We start from the raw sequence: 23,153 nt of genomic DNA, 5'->3' as shown, positions 1-23,153 counted from the left end.
GTGAAGATCAAACGAATGTTCAAAATACGCTTGAAACGGCCTCAGCTTTCATTATTTTGATGGCGCTGACATTAGTATGCTTTCAACAGTTTGCTGATTAACAATCATTCGGCCTTCATTTGTTATTTAGCTTCTCTCGGTATATACTCCGTGTATATATATATATATATATATATATATATATATATATATATATATATATATATGCAACTTTTGCAGTCTCATTCATGTGAAAAGAGAGACAGGGAAGCACACGTCATATATTATACACACACACACACATATATATATATATATATATATATATAAATATATATTATATATATATATATATATTATATGATTACATTTCAAATACAGTCATAAAAGCGACAACTTTTTTCTCAAGTGAAGCAGGTCTATTGAGTGTTAAGTGATTTAATTCACTCTAATTAAATCATTTCATTTTCATTCCCATAGAATTATAAATTTCAGCTCCAAACTATTTAATAAACTTCAAAGAAGTTTGTCTACGTTGGCGCTGAGTGCTTTGCCAGATGTTGCTTTACAGTTGATTAAGGAAGAAATATATAGGTATAATGCACTTATGTTGATTTTCTTTTTTGCTCTATATTGATTGATAATAATAATATAATAATAATAATATAATTAATATTATAATTATAATTTTTATTTCAGTTCAGGGCCATATACATAGGATACACAAAGCAAATTCATTACAATAGATACATATATTCTAGATAAAAAGATAAAAATGATAGTTGGCAACTCCACATAGTTGCTGAAGTAGTCGTTAAAATAGTGATCATATTAATGGTAGTGACGGCATTAATATTGAGAATGATAGTAAAATGAGTAAAAAATGCGTCGAAGTTTCTTCTGTGCAATCGAGTTTTCAGCCACGGCCCATAAAACTCAACCACGGTCCGGTGGAGGCTTATGCTGTTGGTACCTATAGCGCTGCCAGAAGTACGAGTATGGCTAACTTTAACCTTAATTAAGAATAATAACTACTGAGGCTAGAGGGTTGGCATTTGGTATGTTTGATGATTGGAGGGTGCCTGATCAACATACCAATTTGCAGCCCTCTAGCCTCAGTAGTTTTTAAGATCTAATGGCTGACGGGCAGACAAAGCCGGGACAATAGTTTTCTTTTACAGAAAACTAAAAAGAGAATATTACAAGTTAATATTTACCATGAAGGAAACCTGACTTTACGAGACCAGAAATCCAGTCCGTTTCGTGTTTGAAGAAAGAAAATAGTCTTTACCGCTCCTCCAGTGCAATTTATATGCACGCTGTGCCTACTTCGCCTTTTCCAGTGTTCTTTTGACCCTTAGAACTTTTGAGGTAACTGAGTTATCACTAAACGAAATGGGTTTACTATGAAGTGTCTTACCCTATACTTGTGCAACAATGGACGCAAATCATCGTAGCTTTGTCGGAGTTTACTATCTAAAGTGGAAATTATTACTTAGATTTATACATCTTTAAAATGCCTGCAGAATATTTTGAAAAGTTCATAAATGGGCTGACTTCAAAATTGCCTATGTCGCGGAGTACGAATGTTTACGTCAAAGGCTAACTTCGTTATCATGCTGAGATTCTGGAAACTGAATCGACAGTGGTGCTCTCCAAAAGAATATTTTGTTAAACATCAAGCGGGAATCCTTTGATGGAAATCAGTTTAATCCCAAATGATTTTGGATGTCTGCTGAACATCTTTTTTTTTTTTTTTTTTTTTTTTTACGGATTTCTTCGTTTCGAAGGTGCTGCAGATGTTTGAAATATCGTATCACTGCAAACACGACGCTAGCTGTACAGTTCTGTTGATCCCGTAGGGGGTAGCGCCGTTAGTGTGCACCTCATGCGGGGTACTGTAGGCATTACTTAAGGTTCTTTGCAGCATGCCTTCGGCCCTTAGCCGGAACCCTTTCGTTCCTTTTATTGTACCTCCTTTCATATCATCTTTCTTCCATCTTACTTTCCACCCTCTCAACAATTGATTCATAGTGAACTGCGAGGTTTTTCTCCTGTTACGCCTTTCAAACCTTTTACTGCTAATTTCCTTTTCATCGCTGAATGACCTCATAGGTCCCTGTGCTTGGCCTTTGGCCTAATTCTATATTCAGTTCAGTTCATACAGTTTTGTTTTCATATCATAATGCATTAAGAAGAACATAATTATTATGAAGGACAGAGGTTTAAAATTTCGTCGCCACATACAAAATATCAGTTTCCCTATAAAGAGAAATTTCCATATTTCTCGAGATCGCTTGAAATCACTTACCCAGTTATTAAAACAAATATGGAAAATCAATATTATATTTATATATTATATAATATATATATATATTATATATATATAATATATATATAAATATATATATACTATATATATATATATATATATACATAAGCGAATACCGTAGGAAAATGTTTGTGAGAAGTCCAAGCGCTTTCGTCTTTACTAAGACAATGTCTTAGTAAAGACGAAAGCGCTTTGATTTCTGAATATCATTTTCCTGTGGTATTCGCTTATTTAATGAAGTCACGTTCATCTACTGTGATTTTTTAAGTATATATATATACATACATACATATATATATATATATATATATATATATATATATATATATATATATATATATTGATTTTCCATATTTGTTTTAATAACTGGGAAAGTGATTTCAAACGATCTCGAGAAATATGGAAATTTCTCTTTATAGGGAAACTGATATTTTGTATGTGGCGACGAAATTTTAAACCTCTGTCTTTCATAATAATTATGTTCTTCTTAATACATTATGATATGAAAACAGAACTGTATGAACTGAACTGAATATACAATCAGGCCAAAGGCCAAGCACTGTGACCTATGAGGTCATTCAGCGCTGAAACGGAAATTAGCAATAAAGGTTTGAAAGGCGTAACAGAAGAAAAACCTCGGCAGTTCACTATGAATCAATTGTTGTGAGAGGGTGGAAAGTAAGATGGTAGAAGATGATATGAAAGGAGGTACAGTAAAAGGAACGAAAGAGGATTGCAGTTAGGGGCCGAAGGCACGCTACAAAGAACTTTAATGCCTTCATATATGTATGTATGTGTATATATATATATATATATATATATATATATATATATATATATATATATATACACACACACACACACGTCACCTCTTATTCCAAATTAAATTCCTTCTCTCTGAGCAATCCCAAGACAAGTGAAAAGAGAATAGTAACCATAAAGGTTCGATAATCAAAGAGCGTTTGAATTTTCGTCAAAAAGAACAAAAGAACATCCTTTTACTTGCCTGTAAGGTGATTGCTAAATTGAGATATTCAATTTCTCTTTGTTTTCTTATTTTTTTTTTTTTATTTTTTACCCAGTACCGCCTGAAAAACCAAGTGTTCTCGGAATGCTAATATTTATGTCAGAAATTTGTGTTAATGTGATCTATCCTTCCTTGGACTCTCCAAAGTTGCTGAAACACTTATTTTTACGCCACTATGTAAATATGTTTAATCTAAAGGATTGTTAGCTTATAGTCAATGTGCATGTAGGAAGCAGTTAGGTCAATGGCCTGTGTGGGCTTGTTCCATACGAATAGGTTTCATCTTCTGAATATTAATAATAATAATAATAATAATAATAATAATAATAATAATTAAATCTCCTGGTAAAACACCGTGAAACTTTACCATTCTAATAAACTTTGCAGACGACACATTTCATAGAACAGGAAACTAGTGCAAGAGAAAGAACGAGAAAAGTAGCAACTGCAGCTGAGTGCAGCCTGGTACAAGGGAAGTTCAATCCAGGGTTGGTGAACTGAAAATTATTGTTTGAATTTAGAATGGGCTGTTGGGAAGTTGCTGAACATAGCTATAAAATATTGCGCCATGAATCATTTTTATTGGGTTATTACAGCGTAAACGTTGTCGCTCGTATCAAACACATCACTATATTTAGCGGTTATTAGTTTTTACTCCTAATCACATGACTAAACGAATGCGTAAAAACATAAAAATAAAAAAAATTATAAATAAAATACCTTTAAGAATCGCGGTTTTCCAAGATCTTTTGGCCCTTTTCTAGTACGCTCTCCAGTTATGAAAAGAGAGCATTAAAAACATAAAAAAACACACACACAGAAACACACAAACACACACATATGTATGTATATATATACTTCAAGGAAATAATAGATACTTCCCCCCCCCCCCCCCCCACACACACACACACACACACATCCGAACTTGAGGTAATGTATATGACATGACCACGGATACAAGCTTATTCATGCCCCCCCATTGGTTCTTGACAGTTATGTTGTTATAAAAAAACACATATATACAACTTCGTAGGTTGATTTCTTCACATCTCTAAAAACTGTATTATACCTTGATTATTTTCCCAAAAAATGTCTAACTGCAATAGTATAAAACGTGTTGCTCGTGAAGCCTCGAGGGTGATATGTGGCGATCAATGGACGCCACTCTTCCACAAAGATTCTGCACAAGGGCATACGTAGTCTTTCCTTGACACAGAGTATTCGTTTTTAACTCTCTCTCTCTCTCTCTCTCTCTCTCTCTCTCTCTCTCTCTCTCTCTCCTTTAGTTTTCTTGCATTAGGAGAATGAAAATTTGAAAACCACTCCAGGTTCTTTATTATTTTTAATTGATATGAATATAGTTTAGTGGGTTGTAAGCCATTCAGAATTGATAAATACTATTCATGGGCAAAATAAGACAAGGGAAATATTATATGAATTTAATCAACGGTACAGATGACTTTTGCTCAGATGAACGGGGATTTCTCTGCAAATCCTCGTGTAATCTTTTATTAGTTATACAATTTTTTCAGAATATAATTATTTTACTTTAGATGAATTTACAATTTTGCATTATTTTAATTTCCTGAAATTTATTGCCACATGAAGATTACGAAAGAGTCTACTCCCGTCTGCTTTGTTGTGAGAATTCATTTATCAAAATGAAACCACTGAAATTAAGTTATATTTCTTCATTCCAGCCCTGTTCAGAATCAAGTAAAGAAAGAGACCTCGACCTCAAAGAACTTTTCTTACGACAACTTACTCTTATATTCTCTTTTTTATCAGCTGAAAAAAGAGAAAATGAGAAAAAGGACATCTCATTAGTAGAGACTTTACGAGGAGCTTTTCTCGTTACTAATGAAGTAAGTAATACTAATTGTCCTCCCTTTTGTTCTTACCTGCCTTAACACGGCCTCCCCCTGCCCTCTCTCTCTCTCTCTCTCTCTCTCTCTCTCTCTCTCTCTCTCTCTCTCTCTCTCTCTCTCTCTCTCTCTCTTCATCAAACAAGTACACAAAGGACAAGGCTATACAAATGATATTTTCCCTTTGTTTTTAATTGAATACTAAGCACTTTTATCCTTATTATTGTGAATGTGATACTAGTTAGACCTGTTCATAAGCCCTGTTATTTGACATACCAGTCAAATTAAATGAATTCTTATAGCTTTCAGTGCCATCGTCAGTAATACAGAAAACGTTTTCGATATACTACTCCGGTAGTGAATGAATTGAGCTTAATATACACACGGTGAAATAGTCTCTATCCGAAACATATTACCTTCGAAATCTAGTTTACCACCAAAGGACCGACTGGGATATTCCCATCATTACGGTTACCTCACGTATGAAGGTTAAAATATCTGTCTTCATGACTGGAGGACTTCTTGTCGAGGGTTTCTCTAAATCAGTTCATGTTCTTCGCAGTTCTGTCAGAGCATTTGATGCCTTTTTTTCCTTTTCACCACAATGCACACGGGTCCTCCACAGGGGGTTGGGTTCCTGTGTGGTTGCACATTGCCTCAGTTCATTTCAAGAGGCGTCGTTTTTCATCTCTACCAGTATTCCCGGCGGGACAGCAGCAGTACTACATGCTGACATGAGGCGTGAATCTCTCACAATTGCATCCCGCATCATGTTGACAGAGCTCGTTGTATCCCAGTTTGCGATTTTACCATTTGCTAAAAAGAATGACTTGGCGTTTATTTTAGCGTTATTACATAAGTGCATATTAAGTATGTCTCGAATGCTTAGACAAAAATCATTGGTACTCGATTCTTCCTCAAGAATGGTTTAGACTAAACGAGTGAAATTAAGACGTGTAACGGTGAAAGAACTAAGGCACAACACGAGAAGATCAAGCGCCTCAGTGGCGTGATCGGTATGGTCTTGGCCTGCTACCTTGGCGGCCGGAAGTTCGACTCTCGGGCATTCTGTTGAGGTGTGAGATGTGTATTTCTGGTGATAGGATTTCACTCTCGACGTGGATCGGAAGTCACGTAAAGCCGTTGATCCAGTTGCTGAATAACCACTAGTTCCATGCAACGTCAAAACACCCTACAAACAAACAAACACAAACACAACACCAGATCCTCCTGATCAAGGATGACATAGGGACCTTGCTTCTGATATTATTATTTTGATGATATTTCATGATTATTTAAACGCGAGTTTCATTGAATATTTCCATATGCGATTTCTTGCACATAACATAAGCGCCCGTTCCGGTTTTTTCATCTCAGTGCTTCTTTCCATTGTATCAACCATCTGACCTATAACACAACTGCAGTATTAATGTTCTCGGTTTTTCGTTAATATCTTTTCTAATTATGGTTCTATATTGTCATGGGAATTTGTTTTCTTACGTCTAGGGCTGTTATTTTGCAGTTTGGCTTATCAAATAATTGAGTCCTTTTTAGTAGTTTTAGAGCAAAGTATGTACTTAAGGAATATATATATATATATATATATATATATATATATATATATATATATATATGTGTGTGTGTGTGTGTATGTGTAATATTATAATATAGATAAATATATATATAGAATATAATGATATATATTATATATTATATAAGTATATATATAACTGTTGTTAGCAAACAAGGTACAAAATATTTTTTATTTAAGGCAGAATGACTTTACACATACAATTTTATATATATATATATATATATATATATATATATATGATAAGATATATATATATATATAATATATATACTTCCCTTAAAATACATATTTGTTCTAAAACAACTAAAAATGACTCAATTATTTGATAAGCCAAACTGCCAAACATAACAGCCTAGACGTAAGAAAAACAAATTCCCAGTGAACCTTTTTCGTTGGCAGAATTGGGTCATAAGTGTGTGTGTGTGTGTGTATATATATATATATATATATATATTTTATATATATATATCATATATATCCATATTATATTTATATTTATAACATAACATGTATATATTCCTATTATTCATAATATATATAACAGAATCACGAAAGTTAGGAACGTGATAAATCCATAAATAAAGATAAATGCCACGAAGGAAAAATAAACGAAGGAGTCTGCGAGATCTTTCGGCTTAAAAGCCTTCGTTTATTTTTCCTTCGCGGCATTTATCTTTATTTGATATATATATATATATATAATATATATATATATATATATATATATATATATATTTTATTTATATATATATATGTATGTGATATATATATATATATATATATATATATATATGATATATATTCCTTTGTGTGTGTTGTGTGTGTGTGTGTACAGTCATTCTGTCTTTATTAAAAATATTTTTTGTACCTTAATAACACCAGTTGCACCAGTAGTATCAACAGAGCAGCACCAGTCACTGGAAATTTAATAAACGAACTATTTCAATCTGTCTCTCCTCACAGAGGATAAAAGAAGACAAAGTTCCTCAGACTTTGAAATACTATTCTGAAGATTTTGAAAGTAGCAGACGCAGTTGAATTAATTAAACAAATACACACACATTATATATATATATAATATATATATATATATATATATTATATATATTATATATATATATTACATATGTATGTAGTATGTATGTTATGTATATGTATATGTATATGTATATCTATTTGTTGAGTCGGAAGATCTTGCAGCTACTTCGTTGTTTATCTTTCTTTCGTGGCTTATACCTCTATTTATGCATTTATCACGTTCCAAACTTTCGTGATTCAGTTATACATATGTATATATACACACATATAATTATGACTTCATATATATATATATATATATATATATATATATATATATATATATATATATATAATATATATATGCAACTTAGACTCCTCGGCGGGACCGAATGGGGGTATTGTTTCTCCCAAATCAGTGATCATTGCATTGAGGCCTTTGTGCCGCACTCAACATGGCCAATGAATGCTTCCTAAGAATACAGGTTGACAAGCGATACTTCATATAAGTGGCAACTTCATTATCACACATATCTCAACAAAGTTACACCGATGAAATGTAGAGGGCGTTTTGAAGTTTCGATGACGTAAGTGAAGAGTATGTTAAAGCACATAGAGGGAGGCAAATTTCCGAGATATGCCAGTATTACACCAGCCCCGGGTTTTTTGCCATGCTGTAAGGACGGGGGTTTGGTTTGGGTGGGGGAAACGCATAAGATTATTTTCAAGAAACGTTTATGGTTAAGTTTTAAAGGTATGGCGTCAGCTTTTTTTCAAGGAAGGTCCCCAGACGGGAGAGGGCCTAGTATGGTGTAGGGGGAGCCCTGGGACTTGAGCTTATTATGTTTCCATCACTGCTCATTATCTCGGGAGGAGTGTTTCGACAAGTCAGAGAAAGGACAATGGTTGGAGGTGCAAAGTTGTGGGATAAGAAAATGGGTCATGAATGAAGTGAGGAATTGTTACTATTTAAACGTGATACAGTTTTGATAAAGGATAGTAAAGGGAAACTGCAGGAACTGGTAAAAGAGTTTGACAGTGTTTTCACCAACAGAGAATTGATTAAATGTAAGAAAGAGCCAGGTTATGAATGTAAATGGAAGCCAGTAAGGAGGAGCGAGGAAAGTTCGAATGGAAGTGGTTGATTTGGATAAAAATCCTGAAGTGAATACAATGTATGAGAGTAGGATGCTGGATGAAGGGAGTCGCAAATTAAGAGAAGCAAGAAACCTAACTATGGAAGAAAATGTTAGAATATATGTCACGATTTCCAAGGTAACCCTTGGTTTAATGCTATCTCTCTCTCTCTCTCTCTCTCTCTCTCTCTCCTCACTCTCCTCTCTCTCTCTCTCTCTCTCTCTCTCTCTCTATATATATATATATATATATATATATATATATATATATATATATATATATATATATATATATTTATATATGTAGTAGATGTATGTGTGTAATGTGTTGACAAATAAACATCGAGACAGAAACATGGCCACTCTGCCATATTTTCGGCAGTTGTGATGTAAGCTGTATTTTACATAACTGATTTTTCTTCCCTCCAAGGCAAATATAATGCAAACATATAAATAATAGAATAGTGATATTTCTGGTGCGTTTCCTACGTTTTCTTGTTTTTCAAAAAAGAAATGTAAACACGCAATGAAATATTCCGAACGCCTCGAATACTTCCCTGATTTTTCATTTTCAGAGTTTAAGCCGATTTTTCCTTTTTTTTTTCATCTTTGCTGATCTCCCTGGAAATTACCAACGAGAGAATACTTTCCAAACAAGGGATTAATTTCAGACTCAAATGTAAACAAACTTCGTCGGCAGTACAGTGGGAAACATACAAAACCATATTTGCTCCACATTCTAATCCAAAAGAAGTTCTTTTTCAATGTTTCATTTGTTATTTTTCCTAGTTCTTTTTATTGGGGCGCCTCAGTGGCTTGGTCGGTACGGTGCTGGCGTACCCCCTCCGTGGCCGCGAGTTCGATTCTCGGGCAATCCATTAAAGGTGTGAGATATGTGTATTTCTGGTGATAGAAGTTCATTCTCGACGTGGTTCGAAAGTCGCGTAAAGCCGTTGGTCCCGTTTCTGAATAACCACTGGTCCCATGCAACGGCAAAACACCAGACAAACTATTTTAATTGGGTTGAAACTAAACTTTCCAGGGAGATCGAAATTTCAACCCTGTAATCGAACTAGGAGTAGATTTTGAACAGATGGTGGTTTATTTAAGTCACTCAGAGAACTTGTCACTTTATGTGGCCGTGTAGAGCAGATAAAGGGACGCGGAAGTAAATTTGAATCGACCCAAAGGCGACTTTTAATTCTCACATGAAGACAGAGTTGAAAGTGACAATAAAATTAAATTCAATTTGTCTTAAAAACAAATTTGAAACTGACAATAAAATCAAATTCAGTATGTCTTGGAAACAATTTTGAAACAATAAAATCAACTTCAATGTCTTGAAAACAAATTTGAAACTAACAATAAAATCAAATCCAATATGTCTTGAAAACAATTTTGAAACTGAATAAAATCAAATTCAATATATCTCGAAAATAATTTTGAAATTAACATTAAATTCAAATTCAATATGGCTTGAAAACAAATTTGAAACTGACAATAACAAAAATTTCAATGTCTTGAAAAAAATTTGAAACTGACAATAAAATCAAATTCGATTTGTCATTGAAACGAATTTGAAACGAGACAAATTTTTTACCTGACATGAGAACAAATTTGAACGGACACAAAGACAAACTCTAATCTGATATGAAACCGGATTTGTTGCAATCAAATTTGAAATTAGCAATAGAATTAACATGGACACGCCATTTCCTTTGAAAACCACGCAAATCTACAATATTCTTAACATTGTCTGCGTACAAAACTATTTTGAGGTTAATGTTTGAAGACTAACTGCTAGTGGAATCAATTATATATTTACATTCACCTATTCTTTAGAAATTCATTCTTTATGCGAAAAACGTATTAAAAATCTAATTTACACCTCGACTACAATCCTCGATAAAGGTATCATTACCAGAAGCATTAACGCTCAATCATTTTATTCTTATTCGCGTAATACATATGTTTCTTTTCTGAATGCAGCAGCTAACGGGAAATCCAGCTTTATTTTATCAAGAGGCCGGAGGTATCTCCATTAAAACTGAAATACGACTTATCACTATCATATGAATTCAAGAGAAAAGGTGGTACTTTTTTCAACATATACTTTTTCTTTTAGCCTTTTTTTTTAGCCTTCCTTCTTTTTCTTTTAGCCTTTTTTTAGCCTTCCTTCTTTTTCTTTTAGCCTTTTTTTAGCCTTCCTTCTTTTTCTTTTAGCCTTTTTTTAGCCTTCCTTCTTTTTTTCTTGTAGCCTTAGCCTTCCTTCCTTTTCTTGTAGCCTTTTTTTAGCCTTCCTTCTTTTTCTTGTAGCCTTTTTTTAGCCTTCCTTCTTTTTCTTGTAGCCTTTTTTCAGCCTTTCTTCTTTTTCTGTTAACCTTTTTTCTAGCCTTCTTTCTTTTTCTTTTAGCCTTTTTTAGCCTTCCTTCTTTTTCTTTTAGAATTTTTTGAGCCTTCCTTCTTTTTCTGTTAACTTTTTTTTTGCCTTCGTATTTTTTTCTTTTAGCCTTTTTTCAACCTTTCTTCTTTTACTGTTAACCTTTTTTTTAGCTCTTCCTTTTCTTTTGCCTTTTCAGCCTTTCTTCTTTTTCTTTTAGCCTTGTAGCCTTCCTTCTTTTTCTTTTAGATTTTTTTCAGCCTTCCTTCTTTTTCTGTTAACTTTTTTTTTAGCCTTCGTTCTTTTTTCTTTTAGCCTTTTTTCAGCCTTTCTTCTTTTTCTGTTAACCTTTTTTTTTAGCCTTCCTTTTTCTTTTAGCCTTTTTCAGCCTTTCTTCTTTTTCTTTTAGCCTTTTTTTAGCCTTCCTTCTTTTTCTTTTAGCCTTTTTAGCCTTCCCTCTTTTTCTTTTAGCCTTTTTTTAGCCTTCCCTCGGTTGTCAGCAAGCTTTTCAAAACGAGGTCACTAGTGCTATAGCCTTTTCCCAAACTAGTTACAACCCACCACAGTCGAAAGTCACCAGGTAAGTAATTTATTGTTCAGGCTACTAGAGGTACAGTAAGTTTTCATTTGAGAAAGCCCATACTTCTTTCCTCATTCAAGAGATGGTGAGGAAATGCTTGCTAGATTACGTGTTAGTACAGAGCAGGTGGAAAAACAAGTTAGCTGATGTAACGGTGAGCAGAGTGACTGGTCGTATATAACATCTTTATTTTGTTGAAGCGAAAGTTTAGGTAGAGATAAGTTAAAACCTAAAGGGAAAGTGTGAGCAAATGGCTGTAGATGTCATTAAAGGCACGTGAGTTGGATTAGCACGAAGTGAAAGGAGCCTTTAAGGAGAAACTGGATGAAATATAGGATAAGGTTTAGGGTACGCAGGTGGAAGGAGGAGAAGGAGAGTCTACAAAGTTCCAGGATGGAGTCGCTGGGTCAGAAAAGGAGGGTTTGGGTGTATAAGAGGGTACGAAGACGGAATAAATACTGCAAGTGGTGGCATGAGACTGAGGCAATGTTGGGTTTACAAAAGGACACAATGATATTATCTGTGATGCCGCTACATCATGCAAGAAAAGATCTTGTATTGATATGGGGAGGATGTATAAGAAAGGCAAGAAGTAGGTAAAAGAGAAAAAAAGGCGGGTAACGGAGATACAGAGATAAATGGGAGAAAGTAATCTAGAACTTATATTGCTCTACAGGGAAATAGATTCACTGCGAAAGGTTAATGAAGGAATGGATCCCGGGATAAAAGATGCAAATGGAAAGATGCAAACTTGAATTGAATATAATCCTGGGTCGACGGAGCGAGTAGAAGATAATGTAACTGAGAATGCTTCTGGAAGTGATTGTTAGGGTTGAGTGGAGGGAAATTAAGATGGTGGAAATAGTAGCCCACCGCGAGTTTATGGGATTACAAGTAAAAGGCTCAAGCACTATGACGATAGTCTGACTAAGTGGCTTACCTGGTTTGTGGGATATATGTAGGTGAAAGAAGGTTCCGAAAACAGAGTGAGAGAATATTCGTAAAAATCAGAAATGTGCGAATTATGCACCAGGGGGATCTATGGCAGGTTGTAAATTAGAAAGTAGACAAATAAGTGGAGTAATTGGTAGGGAACGGTTAAGGCTCGGACAAGAAAGGGCGTTAGCGGATCAAGTCATTGTTATGAAGCAGTTAAGTGAGACATCTGAAAATAAAGGAAAAAGGGTTACCTAGAAAGAGCATTTTTCATAGAATTTACGGGGAGGCTATATGCTGGAATCAAAGCGTGTGTTAGGAAAGGGAGTGGAATGGTGTAACACAGACTCTTCGATATCTTGAAGGACTGATTCTTGCTGTCAGAGAAAAGACATCTGCCGAAGGTGCAAAGTTGTTGGCTGTAACTTTGAGAGTGGAATAATTGATCTTTGCTGATGATATCCTAACGACTGGGGAGAGCGCACAAAATCTGCAGAAACTAGTAAGATATTTTCAAATCGTTTATAAGAAGAGTAGGTTGAGAGTCAATGCGAGCAAGGGTAAAATTATCAGAGTAGATGGAAACCATTAAAATGGTGTGATCGATGATAGTATGGACGGTGTAAAGGTGCAAATGGTCGACACGTTTAAATAATAATAATAATAATAAAAGAGATAAGTCACAGAATAGGTAAAGCAAGGAAGGTAGCAGAGTGTACATAAAAGATTGACCAGTCTTTTTTATGGAAGTGAAGTATGGATTTTGTATGAGAATAAAAGAATACATTTGAGGTTACTGAGATGAGCTGAAATTGTAATTAACTGACAAAAACTGAAGTGGTGAGAAATGTGTGGATGAATACAAGAGGTAAATAGATTAGATAGCGGTAAGGGTAGATCAGAGCTTTCAAGATGGTTTGGTCATATTATAGGAAGAAAGGAGGATGATAGGTCTGGGGAAAACCTCGTCTAACTGGCAGTGGTAGAGGGATGGGGAAAGAGAGACCTGGAAAGCGCTGGGTTGGTTGGCTGGAAGAGTTATTGGAAGGGAAGGCTCCTCCTAATATGCAAGACAGAAGTGAATGGGGCTGCGTTTGAAAGCAGTTCATCGTGCCGCTGATGAGCCTTCTATTTAGTCACATATATATATATATATATATATATATATATATATATATATATATATATATATATATATATATATATATATATATATATATATATAAAACTGGGTATGTTGCCGTTTCTAGAAAACTTCAATTTAAGGAGGAACAGGATAGCCAGAAGACGTGGTATTATTCCAGACATTATTATTTCGTTAAAATAAAGCAAGGGCATAGCCGAGCTTTCGGGAATACATTGCTTTTCCCATCATCAGGGTCACATATCTATAAAATGATACAAAAAAGAGAAATAGTTTCTCTTTTTTGTATCATTTTATAGATATGTGACCCTGATGATGGGAAAAGCAATGTATTCCCGAAAGAATAATACCACGTCTTCTGGCTATCCTGTTTCCTCCTTATATATATTATATATATACATAGACTATATAATATATTGATGAATATTACAAGTGGACTCTCTCTCCCTCTTTATATATATATATATATATATATATATATATATATATATATATATATATATATATATATCAGCATAGGAATGTATGTATTATTTAATATATATATGGATATGTATTAGACACACGCATATATATTATATTATATATATATATATATATATATAGATATATATATATGTGTGTGTGTGTGTGCTAATACATATCCATATATATATATATATATATAATATATATATATATATATATATATAATACATACATTCCTATGTTGATTATATATATTATATATATATATATATATATATATATATATAAAGAGGGAGAGAGAGTCCACTTGTAATATTCATCAGAATTATATATATCCTCATTGCTACTAAGATCCGCTAACTTACGAAGTATGGTCACCATTGCAGGCCGAGGGTCCAAATGGGAAGTAAATGGATCAGTTGTTCCTCCAAGTCGGGATTCGAAATTAAGTTAAAGTAAGAGTGAGGTACCATAACCCTCCTCGCTATATGAGTCCGCCAATCTCAGTAGTAAAATCCTGAGCGAGTTCGAATCCCACCGGGAGAGAAAAAGAATCCTCTTCATTTATATATGTATGTTTAGAATCTACTGGTCATTTTTACCAGATACATATGTCATGGTAATAACCACAATGCCCTATTAACTTCTCGAATTCTTTGCGCCGTTTTGGATACACTTGTCACTACAAAGCCTTAAGATCCAAGTGCAAGAATATGAAGAAATTATGATGTCATGATTAAGGTATTGCGGTTTCATTTCCCGCTACCAGACATCATAATTTCTTCATATTGCTTACATTGGGATCTTGAGGCTCTGTAGTGGTAAGTCTATCCAAAAAAGCGTGAAGATTTCAAGTTAAGAGGGCATTGTGGCTGTTACAATTACACATGTATGTATGTATGTATGTAGTATGTATGTATACATTATATATATATATATATATATATATATATATATATATATATATATATATATGGAGCTCTTTTAATCGATTGTGGATGGTTGAAACAACGGGAGTGGAAGAGGCCCGAGGCCAGCAACCTCATCCCAAAGCGTCGCTGAAAACCGGACTGTTGACGACGCTATGTGGAGCCCTAGCCCTTTCTGAGCATTCACCCACGAACTCCCGGCATCTGAATCTGCCATAATTACGACAATAATAACAAAGGAGACTCTACCGGGCCCACATCTTCTTACCAGTAGCTCACATCAAAAAGCAATAACGACAACTATGAATAGACAGTATGGATTGCGGAAGGGATTCCCTAATCAGGGCAGGATATATTAACTACCTACTTCCATATCCGTCGATTAGGCTGTAGGGAAGGAAAACATCCTGCTCGCTCTTGTAATAACTGTTGTGATAAATTTCAGTGAGCAGAGCTTAGAGGTCTCGGGGTCCAACCACCTCATTTGGGTACAAAAGGAAATATTGTGAATATGAACAAATGATTTCTGCAGACTTTTGAGAGGAATTATTATTCTTCGGCTACTCCCATAAAAAGCTAACCTTTCATTATATCAAAGGAAATTCATGTTTTTCAGAGTCTATTGCTCTATGGGTCATGTATTCTCTGCTGAATGGAATCAAAAGGTTCAGATTTGGTGTCCTGGCGTGTTTAGTACATAATTCTTGTTTGACTGTAGTATAGACCTACATATAACCCTTCTGACATCAATCCATATACCCTCCTGCTTAGATATGATAGGGCACGCTTCAATGTCAGCGTAATGAGTCGCTGACAGCGATTTTCTGTTAATGTATCTCTAGTAGACGTTCAAAACCTATAGCACTGCTGGCTTCTTATAAATTTCCCCTGAAAACAGCTATTCCATTTTCCTACGAAATTTATTCTTCTGTTAAGAAGTGTTTTTTAGTTATTTACAAACACACACACATATTTATATACGTATGTGTGCGCGCGAGTGTTCATGTGTGTTAAATTTCTCCTTTGTGCGATCATAACCAAAGGCGCCTCATCCATCCTGAGAAAGGGGATTTCCATCTCCATGTCGGTGGACAGATGTATACCGTTATTCAGAGGCGTCATTCCCACGTCTCTCTCCTTCTGCTCTGGATCTAATAATGGAAGCCATTAGTAAAGCATAGGCTGTGCAGTCGATTCTTTCCGTCATTGCAATTTTCCCTTCTTAGGAGCTTCTTAGGAAATGGAGTGATTTTGGTACTTTGGGTCTTGGTAACCTGTTCATTTTGGTGTCTTAGCTAGTTTTGACATCTTGTTCCTATAGTATGGTTATTGGTGTTATCCTTAGGCATTACATGATGGTCTAAATCACTAAAAGTCTTCCCTATTTTATAATTATATTGCAATTATTCTTTTTCAGGTCCATTTTATTTTCTATAGATTGGATATTAGTATGAAGAAAGCATTATTCGGTGTAACAATAAGATCCTTACTGCACCAGATGCAATTTCTACCGGCTTTCACTTGACCATCACTTAATGGTCTGTTTTCGTATAAAGAGAAATTGCGATTCTTGTCAATTTTTTTTTTTTATCTCAAACGTTCTGTTAATATTATTCTCAATATTTAGAAAAGAGTACACCTGGGCTTTCGATATACCATATATGGGATATCTATATATATTGATATATTATATATATATTATAATTTATCTATAATATTATGTGTACTGTATATTTTATATAAACATTGTATGTATTATATACATATCTATATCTATATAATATATAATCTATATATATAATCATATATGTGTTGACTGTATATATATTATATAAAACTGTGTATGTATGTATAAGTTTGTTTATATATATATATATATATATCATATATATATATATATATATATATATGTATTATATATATATATATATATATATATATATATAAATATATATGTTTTTTTATATAATATATATATATATATACATACATATATACATAAATGTATATAGATATACATATATACTGTATGTATATATATATATATATTATATATATTGTATATATCATACATACATACATATATATATATATAAGGAATATCTTCATTTATCTACAGTTTGTTCCTTTTTACTCTCCGCATTCCGCACGGTAATTCCTATTTTTTCCGAAGCCTTTCCTTTCCTTTCCTTTCCTTTCCTTTCTTTTCTTTCCTTTCCCGAGCACCCATAAGTAAATCCAGCGAAAATTGAAGTAAGTTGGTGCCTTGAAGGAGGAACTTCCTGCTGTGGCCTCCTTTGTCTGATTTCAACAAAGAAGTGATCTATTCTCCCCTTCGCTCTGGAGCGTCTAATTAGGATGGGATGAATGAGTGAATGAGCGACTGGTGTTTCATAGAGCGAGGCAGGAAGGAAAATGATATCGGAAGATATATATTACACCTTCCCTGTGCATAGCCTGGATGCGCCCTTCAAAAGATCCGGGGCCGGTGGCTGGAGGTTCATAATTGAATCCAATCTCTGAAAACGGTCAATGGTTCCTGATAATTTACTTGAATCACATCCTTGTGCCTTGGAAGTTTGTCTCTGCTTTTGTCTGAAGCGTAGGCGTGTTTATTGTTCATCAGTATATTATTCTCTCAACGCAGTACTTGGCTGAAAAAAAATTCACAACGAATTCCTAGGATGCCCAAGACATCGGGAAGGACAAAGCCTCATCTCAACATGCATTGCCAAGGGGCCAAGATTTGAATTGAAGGTCTCATTCATGAAGACATTTTCTGTAAATATCAAATTTACACAAGTCCAACTTTTTTTTATCTGTTTGGACTTTTTTTTTTCAAGCGAATGAAATGAGAACGAAAAATTCATGCCTCTATTGTAATCATCAAAGAATGACTAAGATTTAAGATTTAGAAGAATATGTTAGTCCGTTATACTTCTTCGTTTCTTCCCTTTTTTTATGTGTAAATGTTTTGCCTCGTCAGCACCTTTTAATGACATCCCACAGAGAAATACAGTAGATAATAAACAGATTATCAAAACCGACATGAATTATCTGATTTCTAACTCATTTATTGCATGTATAAATAAGCATATGCACAAATGATTTACGTTTGCAACTTGTATGTACCTCTTCATGAAATACATTTTAAGGTTAACTTGTACATATATCTCATTAAAAAATTCTTTATAACAAATGATCATGCTAAAAACCATATATACACCATATATATATACATACATAGTACATACATACATACATACATACGTGCACATTTATGTATATATTTACATATTAATTACTTATTTATATATGTTATACGATCACAAGTAACACGTGAAGATTGTATATCAAGAGCCAGCAGGAAAAATGAAAAGCAGCAGTACCTAGCGCTTTCGTGTATTCTTGATACACTTCATCAGGGTATGATATATAAAAGAATGAAAAACAGCTTCGAAATATCAAAGGTAATCATAAAAAAAAGTAAAATCCAGAACAATCAAACAGCCTAGTCAAGAAGCAAATAGTCCACAGCCCAGAATTTCACTTAAAGGACTACTACTTACGGAAATGGAACTACCAAGCAGTCAATTACATAGTTACGAAGGTGTCAACAATACACTTCGTAAGCCAGTTATCTAGTTTATATTGTCCGTTGTTGATATTAAAAACACTACTTGACTTATATTTTATTATACTAGATTCTATAATGTTTCTTTTAATAATATCTCTACAAAATAAAATTTCCTTTTGAAATTTTTTCAATTAATTGCATGATTAAAATTATTCATATGTAGAAAGAGGGCACTCGATGTACTTCCTTACACGTAATATTTTTGTTGATTTAATCATGATGCCAATAGTTTGCCATTTTGACCAATGTATATTTTATCACGATCTCTGCATGGAATTTCATAAATGCAACCCGTTTGCAAATGTGGAGAGTTCCTCATTAAAATTGTTCTTACAGACTGAGTGTTACTAAAAACAACATTAACATTAAAAAGTTTAAACATTTTTGGCAAAGAAAGAAACCTGTTGTCAAAAGGTAAAACAAGCAAATTACTAGGGTCAAAACCTGTACACGGTCCAATGCATAAAATGTTTTCTTAGCCTTTCTTAAAGCAACATCAACTAAAAATGCCGGATACTTCAATTTGAAAGCAATATTATAAATCTTGGCAATCTCGTCTTCTAAAAATTCAGGACAACAAATTCTTAAAGCTCTTGAAAACATAAAAGAAACTAGAGTTTAACTTTCAAATGGGGATTGGAGTAAAAGTGAATGTAAGAACATACATTTGTAGGTTTCCTAAAAACAGAAAATTTTAATCTGTTACCCTATCTCTGCACACTTACATCTAAAAATGGTAAAATTGAATCTTTTTCTTCCTCAAGTGTGAATTTTATAGAGGGAACAAGCGCATTTAATCTAACTGAAAATCGGTTCACAGTTTCAGTAAAAAATAATGTGGATTTTGTAAGTAGTCTCATAAGCTGTAACATTAATTACGAATTTTAAATGATTAGCTTTGATTGTGATGAAAGATACATTGGTCAAAATGGCAAACTATTGGCATCAAGATTAAATCAACAAAAATATTGTGTACGTGTAAGGAAGTACATCGAGTGCCCTCTTTCTACATATGAATAATTTTAATCATGCAATTAATTGGAAAAATCAAAAGGAAATTTTATTTTGTAGAGATATTATTAAAAGAAACATTATAGAATCTAGTATAATAAAATATAAGTCAAGTAGTGTTTTTAAAATTAGCAACGGACCATATAAACTAGTTAACTGGCTTACGAAGTGTATTGATGACACCTTCGTAAATGTAATTGACTGCTTGGTAGTTCCTTTTCCGTATGTAGTATTTGTTCTTTAAGTGTAATTTTGGGCTGTGAAGTATTTGCCTCTTGACTAGGCTGTTTGATTGTTCTGTATTTTACTTTTATTGTTTTTATGTTTGCCTTTGATATTTCGAAGCTGTTTTTCATTCTTTTATATATATAATATTATATATTATTATATATATATGATATATATATATATATATGTTGTATGTTATGTATGTATGTATGATGAATGGTATGTATGCATGTATGTACATATATATATATATATATATATATATATATATATATATATATATATATATATTATAAACATACATGCATGTATGTATGTATGTACACTATAAGTGTGTGTGTAAATATATATATATATATATATATATATATATATATATATATATATATAGGTATGTATGTAAATGTAAATATATTTTATATATTTGTGTGTAAATAATTATTATAATAATATATTAATATTATATATATATATATATTTATATATATATGAAATATATATATATATATATATATATATATATATATATATAATATATATAATATATATATATATATATATATATATATATATATATATATTATATGTATGTATGTACGTATGTATGTATGTTGTATGTATGATGTAAATGATATTTATATATATTTGTGTGTGAAATTATTATATATATTATATATATATATGATATAATATTATATATATAGATTATATATATATATATATATATATATATATATATGATATATATATATATATATATGTATATATATATATATATATATATATATATATATGTATATGTATGTATGTATGTATGTATAAATATGTTGGTGTAGAATTGCAATTTGTTTCGTATTGTAAAGGATTACTCCAAATAGAACGAGACACATATCACTACACCTTGAAAGCTTCTATTCTTGTCTTGTCGAAGAGCCGATCGCAGCATTGTTTGCCAAGAGAGTTCAATTCCAACGCCGGAGATGTGAGTACCCGAAAGCGACTCGGAAAAATAAGAAAGAGCGTGTTTTGCTATATAGGGGCTTAGACATTCCTCGAACTATAATAATCTAGAACCAAATTTCTTTTGTTTTCGTAGACATTAGTCTACTTCTATTTAACTTAATGCAAACACCTGTGTTAGCTTTCTGAGACAATAATATTCTTAACTCCCTACTAAGATGCTTTTTGATGCAACTTTCTATTTGTATTTTGTACATTTATGGAAGATCCAAATTCACCCGAGAAGGTTCATAGGTGTGAGAAAGACCATGAGAAGGAAGTTCTCGAAAAAGTCTCATATAATGGGGAAGAAGAAGAAGAGAGAAGTGGAGTAAAAAGAAGAGATATTGTTATAGCTAAATTAGAACATAATTAGAGGTGCATACGTATATCAAGGAAGCGACAAAAAGCATGACTTTCAAGAAAAAGTAACATCTTGCCTCATCAGTACCGGATAATGATGAAGAACTTTATCAACGAAAAATGTGTATTTGTTGCATGAAACCCAAAGGACAAATGTCAAGGAGAAATCTATTAATTCTTAGACGAGCCACATCATTATTCACAATAAAAGCGATATACGTATATATACAGTACTAAAAGTATACATATTACATGTCAATAACGTCTATTTTCGCAGTGACAACTATGGCTTTGCTCTATCAACTTAAGCCTTACCCCGATCTTTTTCTTGGAGAGGCTTCAGGGAGAAACACGACGCGGTAATGGTTACCCCTAAGGCGACTGCGAAATGTACATTTGGAAACAAACAAAAATCTGATGTGGAATAAATATATCGACGAGGCACAAGGGCATTAAAGGGTCAACAGAAAGTTGCGCTTCTTTATAAGTACTCTACGACGTATTCAGGATGAGAAGAGAAGGACAGCATCTAATGATGCTATCATAACTCGACGTCTATTGCAGTATATGAAAACCACAGGATAAACTGCTCCATTGCCATTCCCCCCATTTTTTAGGTTTTATGTAAAAGATAACTACTGAGATGGTTTTGTCTGTCAGTCAGCACTACTTCTGTCCGTCTTCAGATCTTAAAAACTCCTGAGGCTAGAGAGCTGTAAATTGGTATGTCGATCATCCACCCTCCAATCATCAAACATACCAAATTGCAGCCTTCTAGCCGTAGTAGTTTTCCTTTATTTAATGTTAAAATTAGGCATGATCATGCGTCTGCCACCGCGACATGCACCAATAACACAGGCCACATTCGGGCCGTGGCTGAAAGTTTCATACAGCATTATACGCTGTACTGAAAACTCGGAGTGTTGGAAACAGGTATCAAGAATGAAATGAGTGAAGGTTGTTTGACTGTGGTCAAAGGGTCGTGTCGCTCCAGATGGGGGAGCAACGCTTCTTCCCTGAACCGTCTTTTCACTTCCCTCCGAGAGGAGCCCTGTTGTTCTGCTTCAGGAAATGTCTCCCCCAACGAATTTCTAACGAAATTGTGTTATTCATCAGGAAATATTATTTCCTTGAGTTTGGCTTTACTTTCATGTTCGGATTTGCATACAGTGGTTGTAAATGCTCCCTTTGTATGTAGTAAGTTACACTTAATTTTATGTTATATAACAAAACACCGCTGGAGAATGATATAGTTGTTTTGCAGTGCATGTAAAGTTCAATAAACTTTTTCCTATCTATCTATTCATCTCGGTGTCGTACACAAGAAAATCATAGACAAGTGAACATCTCAGCCGAGGACTTGAACTAAGGTTTAAGGTCGGAATTTACCATTTATGCTGGCAAAGAAAAAAAATCCATAAGTTGGTTTCGAGGAAACTTCTAGATTCGGTTCTTTGTAAGTAACTATCTGAAAACAATCAATATAATCGTTACGATAAAGTGAGATGTACGTCACAAAAAATCTTTT

The 23,153-nt window shown here is 33.4% G+C and overlaps 2 protein-coding genes and 1 long non-coding RNA gene across 3 annotated transcripts in view; 2 read left to right on the top strand and 1 right to left on the bottom strand.

The window, feature by feature from the left end:
• LOC135215670 (N-alpha-acetyltransferase 35, NatC auxiliary subunit-like) overlaps positions 1–23,153 on the top strand; it is a 739,676-nt gene that overhangs the window by 204,186 nt on the left and 512,337 nt on the right. The gene's annotated exons all lie outside the window — the stretch shown is intronic.
• The window catches only part of LOC135215669 (uncharacterized), a 183,185-nt gene that overhangs the window by 116,799 nt on the left and 43,233 nt on the right, over positions 1–23,153 (top strand). The window contains exon 2 of the long non-coding RNA XR_010314753.1: positions 5,039–5,203. This is a non-coding gene — a long non-coding RNA (uncharacterized LOC135215669). The remainder of the gene's footprint in view (positions 1–5,038; positions 5,204–23,153) is intronic.
• The window catches only part of LOC135215668 (FMRFamide neuropeptides-like), a 163,410-nt gene that overhangs the window by 137,091 nt on the left and 3,166 nt on the right, over positions 1–23,153 (bottom strand). The window lies entirely within an intron of this gene.

Source organism: Macrobrachium nipponense, chromosome 5 (assembly GCF_015104395.2).
Source record: "Macrobrachium nipponense isolate FS-2020 chromosome 5, ASM1510439v2, whole genome shotgun sequence".
In the NCBI taxonomy this organism is placed as follows: Eukaryota; Metazoa; Arthropoda; class Malacostraca; order Decapoda; family Palaemonidae; genus Macrobrachium; species Macrobrachium nipponense.
The sequence above is the reverse complement of the archived record's forward strand: the minus strand, read 5'-3'. Positions and strand labels throughout refer to the sequence as shown.